The sequence below is a fragment of the Oryx dammah genome, unplaced genomic scaffold (genome assembly GCF_014754425.2).
Source record: "Oryx dammah isolate SB20612 unplaced genomic scaffold, SCBI_Odam_1.1 HiC_scaffold_18, whole genome shotgun sequence".
Classification (NCBI taxonomy): domain Eukaryota; kingdom Metazoa; phylum Chordata; class Mammalia; order Artiodactyla; family Bovidae; genus Oryx; species Oryx dammah.
This window is the reverse complement of record NW_024070202.1, coordinates 73,847,337-73,869,774: the sequence shown is the minus strand read 5'-3', so window position 1 is coordinate 73,869,774 and position 22,438 is coordinate 73,847,337. Positions and strand designations below refer to the sequence as shown.

The following is a 22,438-nucleotide window of genomic DNA, read 5'->3' as shown; positions in this document are numbered from 1 at the left end:
ATCTAGTGAAATGAATAGCAAAGATTAGGTGATATAGAAGAATTCATGAGTGATCTGGAAGATAGAATCCCTGAAATCAAATCACTCAATCAGAATATCCAAAAGAAGCAAGTTTTTAAAAATAAAAATAGTCTAAGGGACCTTTGAGACAACATCAATGGTACTAACATTTGCATTATAAGTGTCCCAGAAAGAGAAGAAACATAAAAAGGGTTAGAAAATATATCTGATGAAATCATGGCTGAAAGCTTACCCCAACCTGAAGAAGGAAACAGATGGCTGGAAAAATGAAGCACAGCGAGTCCAAAACAAGATTAACCCAGAGACAAAATGAAGACTTATCATAATTAAATGGCAAACATCAAAGCACAGAGAATTCTAAAGGCAACAAGAGAAAAACAGACACACACAAGGGAACCACTAAATGACTGACTGCTGGTTTTTCTGCAGAAACTTTGCAGGCCGGCAGAGTGACATGATATATTTAAAGTACTAAAAGGGAAAAACCTACAATTTAAATATTCTACCCAGCAAGGTTATTATTCAGACTTGGAGAAATAAAGAGCTCCTAAGACAAACAAAAAGTGAAATAATTCATCAATATTAATTCTAAGCTAATCTTATAAGAAGTCTTAAAACCTCTCCTTAAGTGAAAAAGAAAAGGCTACAACAAGAAAAAAAAGTAGGAAGGGAAAAACTCCACTGGGCACTATGTTTTATTAAAATGATGCAAAAACATTGGAAAACACAATATATAATCTCATTAAACTAAAAATATATATATTATTGTAATTATATGAAATTAAATCCATGCAGAAAAAAATAAAACAACTGTAGTTTAATCAGGAAACAATACACAGAAATAATTTGAACACTAACACTCCAGGGAAACCATTCAATATCACAGTAATCCAAGTCTATGACCCAACCAGTAATGCTGAAGAAGCTGAAGTTGAACGGTTCTATGAAGACCTAGTCTCCGGCCATACCACCCTTAATGCACCTGATCTCCTCTGATCTTGGAAGCTAAGCAGGGTCGGGCTTGGTTAGTACTTGGATGGGAGACCGGCTGGGAATACCGGGTGCTGTAGGCTTTATGTTTTCTTTTGGGCTTCCCTGGTGGCTCAGAGCTTAAAGAGTCTGCCTGCATTGCAGGAGACCTGGGTTTGATCCCTGAGTTGGGAAGATCTCCTGGAGAAGGAAATGGCAACCCACTCCAGCATTCTTGCCTGGACAATCCCATGGATGGAGGGCTACAGTCCATAGGGTTGCAAAGAGTCAGACACGACTGAGTGACTTCACTTAAGACCATCAAGAACTAACACCAAAAAAAGATGTGGCTACAGTCCATAGGGTCACAAAGAGTCGGACACGACTGAGTGACTTCACTTAAGACCATCAAGAACTAACACCAAAAAAAGATGTCGTTTTTCATTATAGGGGACTGGAAGGCAAGTAGGAAGTCACAAGATACCTGGAGTAACAGGCAAATTTGCCTTGGAGTAGAGAATGAAGCAGGGCAAAGGCTAATAGATTTTGCCAAGAGAACGCATTGCTCAAAGCAAACACCCTCTTCCAACAACACAAGAGAAGACTCTACATGTGGACATCACCAGATGGTCAATATCAAAATCAGATTGATTATATTCTTTGCAGCCAAAGGTGGAGAAGCACCATACAGTCAGCAAAAACAAGACCTGGAGCTAACTGTGGCTCAGATCATGAAATCTATATTGCCAAATTCAGACTTAAATTGAGGAAAGTAGGGAAAACCAGTAGACCATTCAGGTATGACCAAAATCAAATCCCTTACTATTATACAGTGGAAGTGACAAATAGATTCAAGGGATTAGATCTGATAGACAGAGTGCCTGAAGATCTATGCACAGAGGTTCATGACATTGTACAGGAGGCAGGGATCAAGACCATACCCAAGAAAAAGAAATGCAAAAAGACAAAATGGTTGTCTGAGGAGGCCTTACAAATACAAGGTCTTCATGACTCAGATAATCACAATGGTGTCATCACTCACCTAGAGCCAGATATCCTGGAATGTGAAGTCAAGTAGGCCTTAGGAAGCATAACTACGAACAAAGATAGTGGAGGTGATGGAGTTCCAGTTGAGCTATTTCTAATCCTGAAAGATGATGGTGTGAAAGTGCTGCACTCACTATGCCAGCAAATTTGGAAAACTCAGCAGTGGCCACAGGACTGGAAAAGGTCAGGTTTCATTGCAGTCCCAAAGAAAGACAATGCCAAAGAATGCTCAAACTACCGCACAATTGCACTCATCTCACACACTAGCAAAATAATGCTCAAAATTCTCGAAGCCAGGCTTCAACAATACCTGAACCCTGAACTTCCAGATGCTTGAGCTGGATTTCGAAAAGGCAGAGGAACCAGAGATCAAATTGCCAACATCTGTTGGATCATCAAAAAGGCAAGAGAACTCCAGTAAAACATCTTGTTATGCTTTCATTGACTATGCCAAAGCCTTTGATTGTGTGGATGACAACAAACTGTGGAAAATTCTTTAAAAGATGGGACTACCAGACTACCTGACCTGCCTCCTGAGAAATCTGCATGCAGGTCAAGAGGCAACAGTTAGAACTGGACATGGAAGAACAGACTTGTTCCAAATCAGGAAAGGAGTACGTCAAGGCTGAATATTGTCACCCTGTTTACTTAACTTATATGCACTGTTTATCATGAGAAATGCTGGATTGGATGAAGCACAAGCTGGAATCAATATTGCCACTAAAAATATCAATAACCTCAGATATGCAGATGACACCACCATTATGGCAGAAAGCAAAGAACTAAAGATCCTCCTGATGAAAATGAAAGAGGAGAGTGAAAAAGCTGGCTTAAAACTCAACATTCAGAGAACTAGATCATGGCATTTAGTCCCATCACTTCATGGCAAATAGCTGGGGAAATAGGGAGAGACTTTATTTTGGGGGGCCCCAAAATCACTGCAGATGGTGACTTCAGCCATGAAATTAAAAGACACTTGCTCCTTGGAAGAAAAGTTATGACCAACATAGAGAGCATATTAAAAAGCAGAGACAATAGTTTGCCAAGAAAGATTCCTCTAGTCAAAGCCATGATTTTTCCAGCAGTCATGTACGGATGTGAGAGTTGGACTATAAAGCTGAGCACTGAAGAAGTGATGCATTTGAACTGTGGTGTTGGAGAAGACTCTTGAGAGTCCCTTGGACTGCAAGGAGATCCAACCAGTCCATCCTAAAGGAAATCAGTTCCTGAATATTCATTGGAAGGACTGATACTGAAGCTGAAACTCCAGTACTTTGGCCACTTGATGTGAAGAACTGACTCATTTGAAAAAATCCTGATGCTGGGAAAGATTGAGGGCTGGAGGAGAAGGGGACAAGACAGAGATGAGATGATTGGATGAATCACTGATTCAATGGATATGAGTTTGAATAAACTCCGGGATTTGGTGATGGACAAGGAGGCCTGGTGTGCTGCAGTCCATGGGGTCACAAAGAGTTGGACACAATTGAGTGACTAAACTGAACTGAACTCAAGGGAGGGGGGAAATTAAAATGTAGACACACATTAAAATATCAATATTACAATGTAATAATATGGAGTTGTCTGAGTAGTGAAGATCAAATTTTGGAAATAGACTTTGTTACATTGCTTCTCTGAGTTTTAATTCTACCAGGAGAGCAACAAGTCTCTCAAAGGTGTTTTTTGGTGAGGGAGACTCTGACAAAACACTGAAATATATACATGACCATGTGTAAAACAGCTAGATAGTGGGAAGTTACTGTAAAACACACGGAGCTCAGCCTAGTGCTCTGTGCTTATATAGAAGTGTAGGGTGGTGGGGGATCGGTGGGAGGGAGACTCCCAGAGGGAGGGGATATTATGGCTGATTCACATTGTTGCACAGCAGAAACCAACACAATACTGTAAAGCAACTATCCTCCAATTAAAAGTTTTTTAAAAAGCAAAATGCTATTTTACAGTTGCATAAATACAATTATTGCTTGAAAATATTCTGAAGCTACAAGTAAAGGAAAATGATTAGAATTTATCAGTTGCAGGACAATGATTGCCTAATGGTGACAAATGGAAATGTGGAAAACTTTGGGCTGCAAAGCTGATCTGGTCCACAGGGCCTAGAGCAGAGCCAAGTCAGGTGACAGACTCCACCATACAACTTGCTGCAATACTCTCCAGCACAGCTTGCTTTATACATATGTAGAGCCCTCCTTTCTTCTGCACCCCTAAACCCAAGTGCCAAATATTATAATCTATAACCTTCACAGAGAAAGAACAGGTTCTTTGGCTTTCTGCCCACACTTCAGTTAAATACCAAAAGCTGTCAGAACACTCTTTACAATGGTTTCTACTGCTGTATTCAGAGTCCTTGAAATGGAAACAAATCTTTTCTCTTAACAAAGAAATTAAGAAGATAAAAATTGAGTTTAAAGTGGATTTAAAATTGAGGCACCTTTAGAGATGTTTTGTTATTTCAACTCTGTGAAATACAAAAGTTGAAGAAAGATCAATAAAATTTAAAGGAACTATGAAATTGATTTGACTTCATTCAATTTTAAGTGGAAGCCTTAAGTAAGCCTTTCTGTTTCTTATAAATTATCTTGAGCAGAGCTCTTTATGAAATAACTTGCCATTTGCTGAAATCCTGCCTTGATGTTTTATTCTGTTAGTGAATATCTTCCATTAAGGTTGAGCCAATTACAGAGCACAGATGTTGTTTAAAATGTTTTGCTTCTTGCTGCCACAAAGTTCAAATGTCTGAGAGAACTTTGTTTGGGTTGACTGAGTTTTTGTCTTGAGATGCTCGAAGTCTTGGAGAAGACTTTTGAAGCCCCTGATGCTCATCCTTACATCCCTCTTCAGGCTACAGCTGAGCAAGTAATTAACTTCAAGGATTTTTCGCATGGTGTAGTATTTCTCTATCTAGTGGTACAGTGCATAGTAACAAAGGAATTTCACAGCACAAATTGTTCGTTTTGCTTCAATTTGCAAAATTAATATAAGAGAAACAGTAACTTAAGTCAATCTCTCAACTTACTACAGAGCTAACAATTTAATTTTTACTAATAGATTTTCATGCAGTTTACGTTTAATTGCATAGGATTCTGTTGGTTTGACATCTCTTTGGCTAGAGTCTTTCTGGCCAGAATATTTTATAGTATTCTGATCATATTTTCACATGTTGATTTCATGTGTTCTAGTGTATATCATATTTCTATTTCCTCTCTGGATACTAACTTCAACATTTTGGAATGATCAACCAGTTATAAATCCTAACTGAGAGGAGACAAAGAAAATAATGAAGAAAAATATCAGTACACTTTATACTCTTGATTAGAGATGAACATTTCTACTGAGACATAATCCAAAGTAGATTAACATTCCATTTGCATAAATGTGAACTAGAACAAGTGAGAGCAGGGACACAAACTCCCGCACCTGGGGATTTCCCACAATTGGTCTATTTTGTGCACATTGGTCTCATTTGCATACAAACATAGTGTTCCTGTCAGCAATGGATAGTTAGACTGTTATTCAATTCAGCCTCATATGTGAATATAAATTAATATGCCTGACAATTTCTAAAGGTAACTTAGTGAAGCCTTTGACAAATATGATTTAAAAGTCTGTCTATGAATAAGATGTGATTTCAGGCCATTCTCCCTTCCCCTTGCTAATGGAGTACAGTGACAGCAGAGATTGTCCAGAAGAGCAAGAATAGTCTATGTCACATAGACTCAACTTGAGAACACTGTATTTTCAAAGCAGATTTACTTTGCTGGTTCAGTTTACTTGAGGTGAACAGTCAAATGTGTTGGTTTCCCCTTGGAGACTGAAACCTGAACTTTGTTGGATGCCAGGATAAATGACCCTTTTATTGCTGTTTCTGTGGATCACTGTCCACAGCACTGATGAGCTGTATTTGTTCTCAAATGAGAGCTAACTGTACAGTCTGGCTGTCCTAAATATATTAAACAATAATAATTTTTATTAATCCCATTGTTCTTAATATACTGAAGACTTTCAAAATGATTTCAGTTGACTCAATAAATTGGTGAGACCTTAAACTTGATCATTAAAAAAAAAACAATTTGAGAAATTTTTATTATTTATTAATGACCATAAAAATCACCTTTCTGTATAAAATGACACACTTTCCCCCTAAGAGTCATCCAAAGGAGGATTCTACTAATGATTATCAAAATGCAGAGTGCTTTTTAAAATTTCATGTACTCTGAGATTATTCTAATTTCCACTCTTTTGCCAGCATTTAATTGTTTTGTTATATAAATAGAGGAATAGCCTCGTCAGGTACACATCAGTCAAATCCCTAAGGATGTCATGATTTATTATCTATTACCTTAGTCTCCAATTGGAAGAAACACTGTTGCCTAGTACAGTAATTATGCCTCCCTTACTTCTCACAGCTAAGTTCTGCTCCTCAAGCTATGCCATTCTGGATTCCCATCCTTCCCATTGAGAGTGGGTACCTAATTACATAGCAACACTTCTTACTGTCTCTGGACTGCAGTCACTAGCCATCACTTCTTTCTTCAAAGTTCAGATGTTTCACTTATTAAGGCATTCTTTACCTTACCAATAATAATTTTTAAATGTCTTCTGGGCTTATTTCATAAAAATAGAAAGATTGTTTTCTTCTAGGTATTACAGAATCAATTCATTCTAACTTTCCAACTCCTAAGGCTTCTGAGTCCTTCAACACTCTGTCTAATAAATGTACAATATCTCAATCTCATTTACTGTCAACTGTTGTCATGCTCAGGCTTCAAGGAGCCATTCCATAAAATTATTAGGTAAATTTACAGCTATTTTTGCCAATATTTCATATCCTGAGTAATGGCTAAATACCTTCCTGAATAAATTCTCTTTTGCTTAGCTTTATCTTTTCATCTGATGCTCTTTATGATCCATGACCACACATATGTGCTCAGTGGCTGGTGGTTCATATTTTGAGGTGTCCTGGTTTACTATAGGATTACTTTCCAGTCCATTTGGAATGTGCTGAAAGCTGATTCTGGTTATTGGGCTGGAGGCAATAGGTGGTGATGGATTTCAGGAGAACAGTATTTTACTGGACATGTGCTTAGGTGAGGTCTTTGAAGGATCTCCATGCAAAGGGGAAGCTATGGTAAGTGGCAAGGGACTGTCTGTACTAGGCAAGAGGGGTAAGAAGAATTTGAAGAATCTCAGGTTTACCCACTTGCATTTTCCAAATCTAATCAATGTTTCTATCATGATGCTAGCATTAACATCAAAAACCTTTAGAGGCTGCTAATTTAATATCCATGAAGGTTTGATAACCTTATGATCCTATACCTAGACCTGAATTTGATCATAATCTGTGAGTCAATATCATACTGGGATTTTTTTTTTTTCATTTGGAATCTTTTTTAAATTGTATAGAATCTCTGGGGTTTAGAACATTTCTATGTATAGCACTAGAGCCAGACATCCTGGAATGTGAAGTCAAGTGGGCCTTAGAAAGCATCACTATGAACAAAGCTAGAGGAGGTGATGGAATTACAGTTGAGCTATTTCAAATCCTGAAAGATGATGCTGTGAAAGTGCTGCACTCAATATGCCAGCAAATCTGGAAAACTCAGCAGTGACCACAGGATTGGAAAAGGTCAGTTTTCATTCCAATCCCAAAGAAAGGCAATGCCAAATGCTCAAACTACCACACAATTGCACTCATCTCACACACTAGTAAGGTAATGCTCAAAATTCTCCAAGCCAGGCTTCAGCAGTACATGAACCATGAACTTCCAGAAGTTCAAGCTGGTTTTAGAAAGGCAGAGGATCCAGAGATCAAATTTCCAACATCCACTGGATCATGGAAAAAGCAAGAGAGTTCAGGCTATAGTTTTTCCAGTGGTCATTTATGGATGTAAGAGTTGGACTGTGAAGAAAGCTGAGTGCTGAAGATTTGATGCTTTTGAACTGTGGTGTTGGAGAAGATGCTTGAGAGTCCCTTGGACTGCAAGGAGATCCAACCAGTCCATTCTAAAGGAGATCAGTCCTGAGTATTCATTGGAAGGACTGATGCTAAAGCTGAAACTCCAATACTTTGGCCACCTCATGCGAAGAGTTGACTCATTGGAAAAGACTGATGCTGGGAGTGACTGGGGGCAGGAGAAGGGGACGACAGAGGATGAGGTGGCTGGATGGCGTCACTGACTCAATGGACGTGAGTCTGAGTGAACTCCAGGAGTTGGTGATGGACAGGGAGGCCTGGCGTGCTGTGATTCCTGGGGTCCCAAAGAGTCATACACGACTGAGTGACTGAACTGAACTATTAAAAAATCTCATCAAAGTTTGAGGAATTCTCCAGTGAAACTATCTAGGGTCTAGAGATTTTTTTCTGGGGGAATCAATGATAGCTATATGAATTAAATTAAATTTACTCAATCATATTAAGGGAGTTATAGTAATTTGTGTAGTTCAGTGAAAGGCTTATTCAATCTAAGTTGTCAAATTTACATGTATAGAGCTTTTCATATCTTTAAAAAAATTATTTATTTTTGGCTGTGTGAAGTCTCCAGTGTTGCATGCAGGCTTTCTCTAATAGTGATGAGCAGGAGCTACTCTTCATTGTGGTGCATGAGTTCTCATTGTGTATGTTTCTTTGTTGAGGAGCTTAGGTTCTAGGTGCACAGGCTTCAGTAGTTGCAGCACTTGGGCTCAATAGCTACAGCTCACAGGTTCTAGAGTACATGGGCTTAGCTGCTCTGGAGCAAGTGGACTTTTCTCAGATCGAGGATGGAACCCATATTCCCTGAACTGGCAGGTGGATACTTAAACACTGAACCACCAGGGAAGCCTTCATCTTTTTGATGTCTTGCAGTTCCATAGTGATATCCTCTGTTTCAGTGATAATACTGGCACACTGTGTTTCTCCTTCTCTTTTTTTGTTCAGTCTTACTAGACATTTGTCACTTTTATTGATAAAGAAAACAGGTCTTTGTTGTATTGGTTTTCTCTATTTTTTGTTTTTAAATTAATTGACTTTTGCCCTTATCTTTATCATTTTCATCTTTCTGCTAGGTTTACTTTTATTTTGCTGTTCTTCTCTATGTCCAGGATGTAGGAGTTTAGATTATTTTCTAATTTACAATTTTTATATTTGGGAGTGTAAGTCTCCTTGTCACTGATGGTGATACAGCCCATAAATTTTGATATGTTGTATTTTCCTTTATATGATGTATCTTTAATATTTTGTCTGGGACCTTGTCTTTTAATTGGAGATTATTTAGTAGTGTTTTGTTTAACTAAAAAATGTTCATTAAATGAAATGTATTAAGCTGCAGATCTTGTGCTCTAGTAGAGACTATGAGAATGGGACACTGAGTAATTTCACATAATATGATGATACTAGCTGGAATTAATCTGTTGCTAGATTATAATCCCATTAAAGTGTGATTTTCTAAACCACATTCAAAGAAATATTTTTCCAGTGGCTAGATCTGTGAGCCGGATGCTTGAACATCCACTTCATACTGAAGAAAAATAATAGATATAGATAATGTATTAACTTCTGGATAAAAATTAATACCTTGTCTAGTTGGTCAGAAGTATGAAAAAAATTACTGAAGTATTAAAGAAGGGGAAAGTATTAAAGAAGGGAAAGTATGTGGATAAACCTATATAAATATGCAGAAAGACTTCAGATCTTTGTATCCTGAGTAAATGACTACCAGAAAGCAGCCACCATAGAGTAAACTCTCAACAATCAGATGGACAGAAACTCTGGAAGTTACTCCCTGGCTCTTTAGTGTGAATGGATCTGTGAACAGACTGATCATAGTGGCATACTTGGAAACTATGTATGAATCTAGCAACATGAGCTCCCCTACCTACTGTGATGTAGCCACTGCCACTGATGAATACCCAAACCTCTAGCAGCAGAGATTGATGTTGAACCCTTGATTTGGTACAATTCTTCCATAAAGTCGTATTAACGGGTGGCAGGCTAATTACACTGGACCATTTCCACCATGGTGGAGAGAACACCATTTCTTTACTATACCAGATACATACTCTCCATACTCTTTTCTATTTTCATTGCCAGCACCCACACCTACACCTAAGATTATACAAAATATCAGATTTTTTAAGTCATAATATTCTATAATGCTGCTTCAGTTCAAGGAACATTAAATAAGAAAGATGTAATATTAACAGATACATGACCAAAAGATCTACTGGAGAAGTAACCAGATAGATGCTTTGAGCTGTTCTTTGAAGATACAACTGTTGTATCAGCTTAGCTTGAAAATAAGATCTTGAATATTATCTTCTAGGATGTGGTATATGATCTAAATCAATGACCTATATATGAATCTGTGTCTTGGACAGCTAGAATGGATGAGTCTAAAACCTATGGGTGGAGACTCCTTAAAAAATTGCAAATAGAACTCCCTTATGACCCAGCAGTCCCACTGCTGGGCATACACACTGAGGAAACCAGAATTGAAAGAGACACGTGTACCCCAATGTTCATCGCAGCACTGTTTATAATAGCCAGAACATGGAAACAACCTAGATGTCCATCAGCAGGTGAATGGATAAGAAAGCTGTGGTACATATACACAATGGAGTATTACTCAGCCATTAAAAAGAAGACATTTGAATCCGTTCTAATGAGGTGGATAAAACTGGAGCCTATTATACAGAGTGAAGTAAGCCAGAAAGAAAAACACCAATACAGTATACTAACACATATATATGGAATTTAGAAAGATGGTAATGATAACCCTGTATGCGAGACAGCAAAAGAGACACAGATGTATAGAATGGACTTTTGGACTCTGTGGGAGAGGGAGAGGGTGGGATGATTTGGGAGAATGGCATTGTAACATGTATACTATCATGTAAGAAATGAATCACCAGTCTATGTTTGATACAGAATACAGGAGGCTTGGGCCTGGTGCACAGGGATGATCCAGAGAGATGATATGGGGTGGGAGGTCGGGGGGGTGGTGGTTCAGGATTGGGAACTCATGTACACCCGTGGCTGATTCATGTCAATGTATGGCAAAACCAATACAGTATTGTAAAGTAAAATAAAGTAAAAATAAAAATTAAAAATTAAAAACCTATGGGTACAAGAGGAATGACTGACCTCTTTATCATAGTTAACAACCTTACTCACGGATTTTAAACTTTCTATTCCCAAATCTTCCATTTCACCTTGGATAAAGGCCTTGATTCTCTGTAAGGCACAGGGGAGTATTTCCACCAGATAATGCAATGAAGGTTTTACTCTGCTGATAGCTGAAACTATCGCTTCATTACTTCTGGCTTCTCATGCAGAGATACTAGTAGACAAAAATGGAGTTACTTTACTAGAAATGGAAACTGACTTTGATTACCAGAGAGACCTATAGTTAAAACTGCACTGGAGGAAGGAAAAGTAGATCAGGAACCCAGTTGATTCAACAGGACTTCATTTGATATTTCCATGACCACTATGATATTTGCCCAACTGAGAAACTAGACACCCAGTTTGAATTTAATATCTAGGACATTTCAGCAAACAAGCAAACCAGATGAGAGAAAGCAATGCCCAAGGAACAGAGCAATCTTGAATGGGTGGCAGAAGAGGGAGATGATAAAAATCAGTCTTGGTTCTGGGGCTCCCTGCAGCTTTTTAGACTATAGTTTCATCTTGCTAAAGTTTGTTATTATCTTTAGAGATAGAACCTGTGCAGTCCCTGTTAGAAAAGGTACAAAGATATCCTATTCTCACATGAGAGCCAGATATCATTAGAATCTGCAAGATGATCTGAAAGCCACAAGAGATGGACTATACCAGAATCAGTTTGTCTGCCTCTTCAGAAATTGGCTTTGTGTTTACTGGAGAATCCTGAGTGCTATTGCATTTATTTCCTCTCCAGACACTACTTAACATTAGCAGCCTGCATAGGGTAAAGCCTGAAATTTGGCATAGAACCTATTTCTATCATCAAAGAATGTGACACAACAACTCAGATACTAAAGTATCATGAACTTCACCCTCGTGGTCTTTGTTCCCTTCTACCTCTTTATCACTCTTTGGAAGAGCTCATACCATGATACAATTGAACTCATTTCACATTCTAGCAAGATTATGCTCAAAATCCTTCAAACAAGGCTTCAGCAATACATGAAACAAGAACTTCCAGATGTACAAGCTGGGTTTAGAAAAGACAGAGGAACCAGAGATTAAATGGCCAACATACAATGAATCATGGAGAAAGCAAGGGAGTTCCATAAAAAAATATCTACTTCTGCTTTATTGACTACGTGGAAGCCTTTTACTGTATGGATCACAACAAACTGTGCAAAATTCTTAAAGAGAAGGGAGTACCAGACCACCTTACCTGTCTCCTGAAAAACCTTTAAGCAGATCAAGAAGCAACAGTTAGAACCATACATGGAACAACTGACTAGTTCAAAATTGGGAAAGGAGTATGACAAGGCTGTATATTGTTACCTTGTTTATTTAACTTCTCTGCAGAGTACATTATGTGAAATGCTGGGCTGGATCTAAAGAGGAACTAAAGAGCTTCTTGATGAAGGTGAAAGAGGAAAGTGAAAAAGCTGGCTTGAAACTCAACATTCAAAAAACTAAGATCATGGCATCCGGTCACATCATTTCATGGCAAATAGAAAGGAAAAAACTGGAAGCAGTGACAGATTTTATTTTCTTGAGCTCTAAAATCACTGTGGTTGCTGACTGCAGCCATGAAAAAAGATGCTTGCTCCTTAGAAGAAAAGCTGTGACAAACCTAGAGAGCATATTAAAAAGCAGAGACATCATTTTGCTGACCAAAGTATATATAGTCAAAATTATAGTAGTCATGTACAGATTTGAAAGCTGGACCTTAAAGAAGGCTGAGTGCTGAAGAATTGATGCTTTTGAACTGTGGTGTTGGAGAAGACTCTTGAGAGTCCCTTGGACTGCAAGGAGATCAACCCAGTCAGTCCTAGAGGAAATCAACCCTAAATATTCACTGGATGGGCTTATGCTGAAGCTCCAATACCTTGGCCACCTGAGGCAAAGAGCTGACTCTTTGTAAAAAGAACCTGATGCTGGCAATGATTAAAGGTAAAAGGAGAAGGGGCCAGCAGAGAATGAGATGGTTAGAAAGCGTTACTGACTCAATGGACATGAATCTGAGCACTCTCCAAGAGATAGTGGAGGACAGAAGATCCAGCGTGCTACAGTCCATGGGGTTCAGACATGGGGTTCAGTCCAAGAGTCAGACATGACTTAGCAACAGAATAACAATAATATTTATATGTAAGTATACATTTCCTTCAATAAATTAATTGTCAAAGGTATCAGTGTAAAGCATGAAGCCATGATATATTCCGGGAGAACTAAGAAACTGATAGTTGAATTTTAGGGTCCTAGAATATGAGCTAAATGGGACTGGTGAGAGCTAATGTTTAATAATTAAAAATAGGGCAGGTTGTCAGATAGCACAGAATTATTTATACCATTTAAGAATTTTAACTTGTCTATTAGGAAATAGAAATGTTGAGATAATACATAATGTGTTAAGTAAACAGTAGCTGTTATATTTTAGATATACGATAGGACAATTTATATACCCTGAAAAGAAAGATTCATACCTTCTATTGAGAATGACTGAGGGATCTTAAGCAATAGGCAATAATATAAATTTCATTTTAGAAAAACCATGGTAACAATATGAAGAATGGACGTAGCTTTGGGAAGAGGTGGCAAAACTGTAAATAAGAAATCATTTGACAATATTTATGATCAAAAGAAGAGATGACAGGAGCTTGAATCAAGGCTTTAGAATACAGAGCTGAAGAAAGGAACTAAGAGAGACTGTTAGGCAGATAATATGGAGAAATGTGTAGGACTACTTGGATACAAAGGAAAATTCTGATACGATCATTATCACCATTAAACTTTATAGAGAACTTCCTTTGTGTTAGCTATTGCACTAAATACTTCACATGAATTAAAATATTTTTGGTTAATCTTGGTTTGGTGACCAGATGGCAGTTCCATTAATAATAAATCAACATATCTGTGAAAAAAATAAATTAAAGGTAAATCCTACTTATCTAGTAGCAAAAAGTTAGACAACTTATCTGAATCTCAGTTTTTATCAACTGGCCTATCTAGCAAAATCACTATGATGTTCAGTAAGTTCAGTTCAGTTGCTCAGTTGTGTCCAACTCTTTGTAACCCCATGGAGTACAGCACACCAGGCCTCCCTGTCCATCACCAACTCCTGGAGTTTACTCAAAGTCATGTCCACTGAATCGGTGATCCATCCAACCATCTCATCTCTGTTGTCCCCTTCTCCTCCCACCTTCAATCTTTCCCAGCATCAGGATCTTTTCAAATGAGTCAGTTCTTCACATCAGGTGGCCAAAGTACTGGAGTTTCAGCTTCAGCATCAGTCCTTCCAATGAATATTCAGGACTGATTTCCTTTGGGAGGAACTGGTTGGATCTCCTTGCTGTCCAAGGGACTCTCAAGAGTCTTCTCCAACACCAAAGTTCAAAAGCATCAATTCTTCTGCGCTCAGCTTTCTTTAGAGTCCAACTCTCACATCCATACATGACTACTAGCAAAACCATAGCTTTGACTAGACGGACCTTTGCTGACAAAGTAATGTCTCTGTTTTTTAAATATGCTGTCTAGGTGATGTTTAGTGTACATAAAAACAGAATACACCAAGACACATACTAGGCCTTCACTCCCTTCCTTCTATCTTCTAACCTGAAAAATACATCTACAAGCAAAAGTACCAATATTTTGGGCAAAAGCCTTTAATCATAATACTCAATTCTAGGTTTTTAACATTATACCATGGTTTTCAAACTTGGGTTCATCATGGCAGTTCTAGCCATTGCTACTGAATAGTTTCAACTTGTTTTTGGCTAAAGTTCTATGGGAACAATATAGTAAAAAATATTGTGCATTTTGTCTGAAACAGTAGCAAAGCTGTTGCTGCTACTGTTTGACTGCTAAGTTGTGTTCAACTCTTTGCAACCACATGGACTGTAGCCCTGCCAGGCTCCTTGGCCCATGGAATTCTCCAGGCAAGAATACTGGAGTGGGTTGCCATTTCCTTCTCCAGGGGATCTTTCTGACCCAGGAATTGAACTCACATTTCCTGAATTGACAGGTGGATTCTTTACCACTGAACCACCTGGAAAGCCCTATCGTAAAGCTACTGTAATATTATATCCTAAGAACCACAGGACACATTTATTGCTGCTTATCTTATAGATTTTGTTCTTTTTGTAAATCAAAGCAGAGTTTTGGATTAGTCTAAATCATTATGTATCTAGCTCTATGTCTTACTGTAATTGTGATTTATGTTTATCTTTTTTCTTCTCTTCCTTTCCTTTCCCCTTCCTTTCTCTCTTCCTTCTCTCCTTCCATCCTTTCTTTCTTTCTTTTTTCATTTAACATCTCATTAGCTGGGTCAGTCACTGTTCTATGCACTAAACTTTTTATTTAAATTTACCAACAGTCTGGCTGTTATGAAAATATGAGACACTATAAACCATCCTCACTGGGTGGGTAGCACTGCTTAATTGTGCAGAGCATGGATTCAATCTCCTTGAAAGCACTTCTGCCTTGTCTGTGATATTTGCTATTATTGCCAAGTAAATTATGTCTGTGTCTCTAGCACATGAAAATGTGCAGAATACAGTACATTTGTTTGGTGCTTTATTGCTGAAATGCTCATGACCTTGGCTGAGGACAAACTGATAGTTTTTACAAATAACATTCTTCCTCTGCCTATGAGTCTCTGGAGGGAAGAGAAAATGTGCTGTGGAATCCCTGGGAATTATCAACTCACTTCTGAGATCTTAGCCATCCCCTCACTGGCTTCAAAGATGCCATCATCTCTTCAGAGATTACCAGATTCTATGAATATAGCAAGTTTTCTCTGAGATTGTAATATCAATTTTGGAACTAGACTACATTTGTAGTATTCTGACCTCAAAGTGACCAATTAGTGTGGGGGTCCCTGACCTCCATGCCGCAGACTGGTATGTCTGTCCTGTCGGATCAGTGACAGTATTAGATTAGAAATAAAGTGTACTGTAAATGTAATGTGCTTATATCATCCTAAAACTCTCTCTTAGACCCTCGCTCCATGGAAAAATTGTCTTCCACAAAATTGGTCCCTGGTGCCAAATAGGTTGGGGATGTTGAATTAGCATGCTTATCATCACTGACTAAATCACACACAAAACATTATTCTGAAAACAACCAAGTCCTGGAAATTTACTGACAGTAGACTAAGTTAGCCACTCCATGCTCCCTGAGGCAGACATTCTAGAGATAATGAGGAAATTTCCAGGGTAAAGTCCATATCATAAATTGTCAGGTATTAGAAAGGAAAGTAAAAACTTGAACTCAAATTATTCCTAGAGACTTCAGACCAGCAATATTTTGCTTGATATTAACTGGAAAATTTCAAGTGTAAAATATCACATCTATGCTGAAAAATACAGGCAGCCTACCTATTTGATTAACATATTTATGCAAAGATTATAGATTTAGAAGTTATAATACTGATAAATATCTCTCCTGAGAAACCTAACCTCATCATTTAATCTATTTTGAGCATGGAATTAGTTTTATCTTACTTTATTCTCAAATGAAAGTAGTTAATCAGATTTTTATATCAAATGATTGGTCTACTTTTTTTTTAAAAGGAAACTGCATATATACTCTCTATATTTAACAAGGTGTGCTCAGCTGCTCAGTCATATTCAACTCTTTGGGGCCCCATGGACTATACCCACCAGGCTCCTCTGCCCTTGGAATTTTCCATGCAAGAATACTGGAGTGGGGTGCCATTACTTACTCCAGGGGATCTTCCCAACCCTGAGATTAAAACCCCGTCTCTTGTGTCTCCTGCTTTGGCAGGTTGATTCTTTACCACTATCATTACCTGGGAAGCATATATACATTCTCTCTCTCTCTCTCTCTCTCTATATATATATATATATATACACATATATATATATACATATATATATACATATATACATATATATACACACACACACACGCACTCATAGATGCTAGCTTTTATTATTATTATTGAATTATACTTAAATATTTCATCAAAATATTTTTAACCAAGAAGGTCTGACTCATTAAGAAAACTTCTGAAGAAAGATTATTAATCTTTCTCTGGATTTTTAATGGTAGAGTGAAAAAGAAGAAAAAGAGAACTGTTTGTATTAGTATTAAATAATTGCCTTGTCTAGGTACAGCTTAAATAACTAATTGTAGATGGTGTTGAATGCAGACTGTTCTTGTCTTATTCAATGAGAATCTAGCCACAATAACAAGTATATTACGTTCCTGCTAAAGGAAACTTTATGTTTTTTGGAAGTGACATGTCATGGAGCACCATCCTGAATTCTGTCTTGTGTTTGTTTTTTTTGTTCTAAAGTGATGATCGTACTACAGTGTACCAGCATGAAATATCAGAGCCAATACCTACAAGGTACATTTAAGATATATATTGATGTCAATGTATGGCAAAACCAATAAATAAATTTATATTAAAACAAGATATATATTGAGTGAGAACTATTAAAATAAACAGTAGAGTCAACCTGCTTTTCCTGAAGTGAACTGTGGGTAAAAACAATTCTGGGGGTAGGAAGCAGAATCGCTGTATGTTTATTAATACTGCTATCTTATAAAACTTTTATTTTTTTCAACTGTTTAACCTAGGACAAGAATAACTGCTAATAAATCTACCCAGCAAACAAATTATTTTCTTGATTTTGTAGAGGAGTTCCTCATTTGGTTAAGAAATCAATTACATTTTCTATAATATGTGCCTGAATATAATAGACTTTTCATATTATAGTTCTATAATAAGTGCATTTTAATTATATTTCACTCAGGTTTATAAAAGTGTAATTAAAATATATACTATAGCATACAGAGTCTTCATTTTCAATGTACCACTATTAAGTTAAAATGTAAAAGAAACTGAATCAACAGCAGAATTTTTTTTTTTTTTTGCCTGTGTCTTTGGTGTTTCATAATATTATCACATCTCCAAAAAGGATATATGGACACCTATGGGTAGCTGACTATCAAAATAGTTATCAGTTCAGTTCAGTCACTCAGTCATGTCTGACTCTTTTGTGCCCCCATGGACTGCAGTATGCCAGGACCCCCTGTCCATCACCAGCTCCCAGCATTTACTCAAACTCATGTCCATTGAGTCAGTGATGCCATCCAACGATCTCATCCTCTGTTGTCCCCTTGTCCTCTTGCCTTCAATCTTTCCCAGCATCAGGGTCTTTTCCAATGAGTCAGTTCTTCCCATCAGGTGGCCAAAGTATTGGAGTTTCAGCTTCAACATCAGTCCTTCCAAAAAACACCTAGGACTGATCTCCTTTAGAATGGATGGGTTGGATCTCCTTGCAGTCCAAGGTACTCTCAAGAGTCTTCTTCAACACCACAGTTCAAAAGCATCAGTTTTTTGGTGCTCAGCTTTGTTTATATTCCAACTCTCACATCAATACATGACCACTGGAAAAAACGTAGCCTTAACTAGATGGTAAAGTAATGTCTCTGCTTTTTAATATGCTGTCTAGGTTGGTCATAAATTCAGTTAGAGCTTTTACATTACATAAGCTAAATCTTGGTTAGTAGTGTTGATGTATTTTTTTCTATCAAAGATATATTATTTCTTTTAAGTGTATATTATTTTCCTTTCAAGCTATTTCATTATATCACCAATATTCTTATTTTAACCAGTATATTGGAACCCCACATATCTTTGAAAGAGTCCCAAACATAATTTTTCAGCAGTCCAAAAAAAGACCTTTTCTTTTTTAATTTAAGAGAGATTATGATACGAAATCAATTTCAGAACTGAGCTGCACAAACTTATTGGACCACATGAGCAAGTTTCAATCAAGAATATATAGAGGGGCCACGAAAAGCATATAGCTTTTTAGGTAGTGTTGGCAAGTGGCATATGACACTGCTTTACAAAAATCCTTCCTTTAGGCTACCTTAATGGTGCACAGACTAGCACACAGTAGCTTGGAGAAAAAGAGAGATTTAGCTTAGTCACCTATGCAGAAAAAATATTTCTTTGGTTTTGGAATTATGTCCAAGTGCCTGTTAGTCTGATCCCTGCATTAAGGCAGAATCCAGAAGACTACCTCTTTACTCATCAACAAGCCTATTCTCTTGGATTCTGTGTAAAAGTCTCCCGTTCCAAAACCCCATCCAATTATTTTCCTCTTGCATGCATGCCAAGTTGCTTCAGTCATGTCCAGCTTTTTGTGACCCTATAGACTTAGCTTTTTTGGGTGTCTATGGACTTAGGTTCCTGGTGTTCATAAACAAAGAATGGGATGCTTTTACAGACAAAGCAGGGTTATGAGCAATGTGATGATATTCTGTGTATATAAGATCATGGCACCAACTAGGAAGGAAATAAAAACCTGAGCATTACCTTCAAAGATTTTGTAAAAGAATTTGACTGGCTCTGGTAAGGAGAATTTGTGCTACAGATTCTGCCATACACAATATAAATGTAGCAAGAGATATATACAGATTCAGGACCATCATATAAGCCAATATATGCAATACACTAAGTCTAAGACAGAGCAAGGCAAAGGACTTTGTGTCAAATTTGCTAGCTATCATAGCTCAGAATCTACTTACTTTTTTAAATATGTAGGAATTCTCAATACAAACAAAGCTTTTATAGTAGTCAAATTAAATTATGGTAATGAAATTATTTATAAATTGTGAAATCATTTATACATATTAGTTGCTATAACATGGGTAAGGACGTTAACACCCAGTGGGGAGCTGTGGAAAAATACCTATACTTGAAACCCACCTCCAGAAATCCTGATGAGACTAGTTTGGTATACAACTGCACATCCTCAGATCTCCCAGTAATTCTAATGTATACTTAAAGGTGAGAATCTCACTTTGAGTATGCAATCTGCTAATTAATTTGCCTATATTATTTCTAATGCCTGCTATGACTAAAAGTAATTATTATTATTCTCATTTTTAAGACTGAGAAAAGTGAAAAGTGGTGAAATTAAGAAAAATTTCCAAGTCCACATTGGTAACAAATATAGGATCAGGATCTGAACCCAGGTATTTCATATCTGTCTTCATACAAACTCTGGTGATTTGCTCATGTTATACCATACAATATATATATATGAAAACTGTGTTTCCTAGATGAAATAAAAAATCAACCACTTAAATGTGCAGGACTTTGTTGTTATGCATTGTTAGTACAATGTGATTTGCCACAATCATTTTGGAAAGACATTTGCAGAGTCTGCAAAAAGATTCATCATTGGTTTATAATAACTAACCATAATTGCATGTTTAGCTTATGATGATCTACTCTCAGGCACTACATGTGGATTATCTCATTTACATATCACAAAATTTTATAGATATTATCCCTGTTTTCCAAAAAATATGAAAACATTTTGCAAAAAATGCTTTGTGAGCTTAATAACTACCTGAAAATAATGCAATCAATGGCAGAACATAATTCAAACCCAGCAGCCTGCAGTTTGACCCTATTCTCTTTTAACCAAGTAATTTTATTCAGGAAACAATTCTAAATAAAAAAAGTTAAGCTGTGTACATAAGTGTGACTATTATAATATTATTTCTTAATGGTAAAAAAAAACTTTTTGGAAAAAGACAAAATGTTCATCAGTATTGTTAATAAATTATGGTAAAATATTTGCAATGAATAGTACACACCTATTAAAACCATGAACAAATGTATTTGAAGTCACTACTTCTGCTGCATAATTTGTAGGAAACTGAAAAGACTGTCTTCTTTACTTGTACCAAGAAAAATCCAGATAATCTGTTGAATCATGACTTCATTGAACTCATGAGAGAACTGAGGATAGTAAACTTGTGTTTACTGATTCCAAAGATGCACAAGACTTCCCAAGGAGAGACAGAACATGTACTGTGTGGCAACTTTGGCAGAGGAAGGTAGAAAGAAGTGACTGCCATATAATGGGTAAAAAGAAATTAACATCTTAGTATAAATTCTTAAAGGTCAAATGTTGCCAACTTGTCAGACGATATTTTGAGGCCTCAAACAAGGGTAATTCACATTCACTTGAAAGAACATCTGTGTATTCACCAGATACTCCTTTAGTATAATGGATAACACTAGAAAAATTTGGTTGCTGTTATTCTGATTTTTTGATTTTGGTAAATTTGATTTTGGTTGCTGCTATTGTGTTAGTGCCAAGCAAAAGAAGGAAATCAATTCATATAATTAGCAGGCGTATGCTTTTGATGTCATTAACATTATTGTTTATTATAATATGTGAATCATATCATTTCATGATTTTGGTGTTTGCTCCTATTTTATATTGTATCAACTTTAGGTAGCAGAGTTAGAGGTATCTGCCTTACCAAAGGCAAAATGCTGAATTTTTGCTGAAACACTTTAATTTTTTAGAGCAGTTTTAGATTCACAGCAAAATTGAGGGGGAAGTACAGAAATGCCCCATATACTCTAGGCCTTTACACATATATAACTTCCATTAACAAAATCACTTAACAGATTAGTAAGGATGAACCTACACAGAAACATGAGAATCACCCGAAGTTCACAGTTTACATTACGATTCACTCTTGGTGTTATCCATTTTATGGGTAAGGATAAATGTACGATTATCTATATCTGTCATTATAGTATCACATGGAGCATTTTCATGCCCTAAAAATCTACTATGCTCTGCCTAGTCATCCCTCACTACCTTCTCTTCTTATTACCCTCTCCCCTCCAACCTCTCTCCCTATGTAAAACCTCTGGCAGCCACAGGCTTTTTTTTTTTTTTTTTAATTTTTATTTTTACTTTATTTTGCTTTACAATACTGTATTGGTTTTGCCATACATTGACATGAATCCACCACAGGTGTACATGAGTTCCCAATCCTGAACCCCTCTCCCACCTCCCACCCCATATCATCTCTCTGGATCATCCCCGTGCACCAGCCCCAAGCATCCTGTATCCTGTATTGAACATAGACTGGCGATTTGTTTCTTACGTGATATTATACATGTTTCAATGCCATTCTCCCAAATCATCCCATTCTCTCCCTCTTCCACAGAGTCCAAAAATCCGTTCTATACATCTGTGTCTCTTTTGCTGTCTTGCATACAGGGTTATCATTGCCATCTTTCTAAATTCCATATATATGTGTTAGTATACTGTATTGGTGTTTTTCTTTCTGGCTTACTTCACTCTGTATAATAGGCTCCAGTTTCATCCACCTCATTAGAACTGATTCAAATGTCTTTTTAATGGCTGAGTAATACTCCATTGTGTCTAT

The 22,438-nt window shown here is 37.1% G+C and overlaps 1 pseudogene; it reads left to right on the top strand.

Moving 5' to 3' along the window:
- The first annotated feature begins 975 nt into the window (after nucleotides 1-975).
- On the top strand, nucleotides 976-1,094 carry LOC120878285 (annotated as a pseudogene).
- Nucleotides 1,095-22,438: the final 21,344 nt, after the last annotated feature.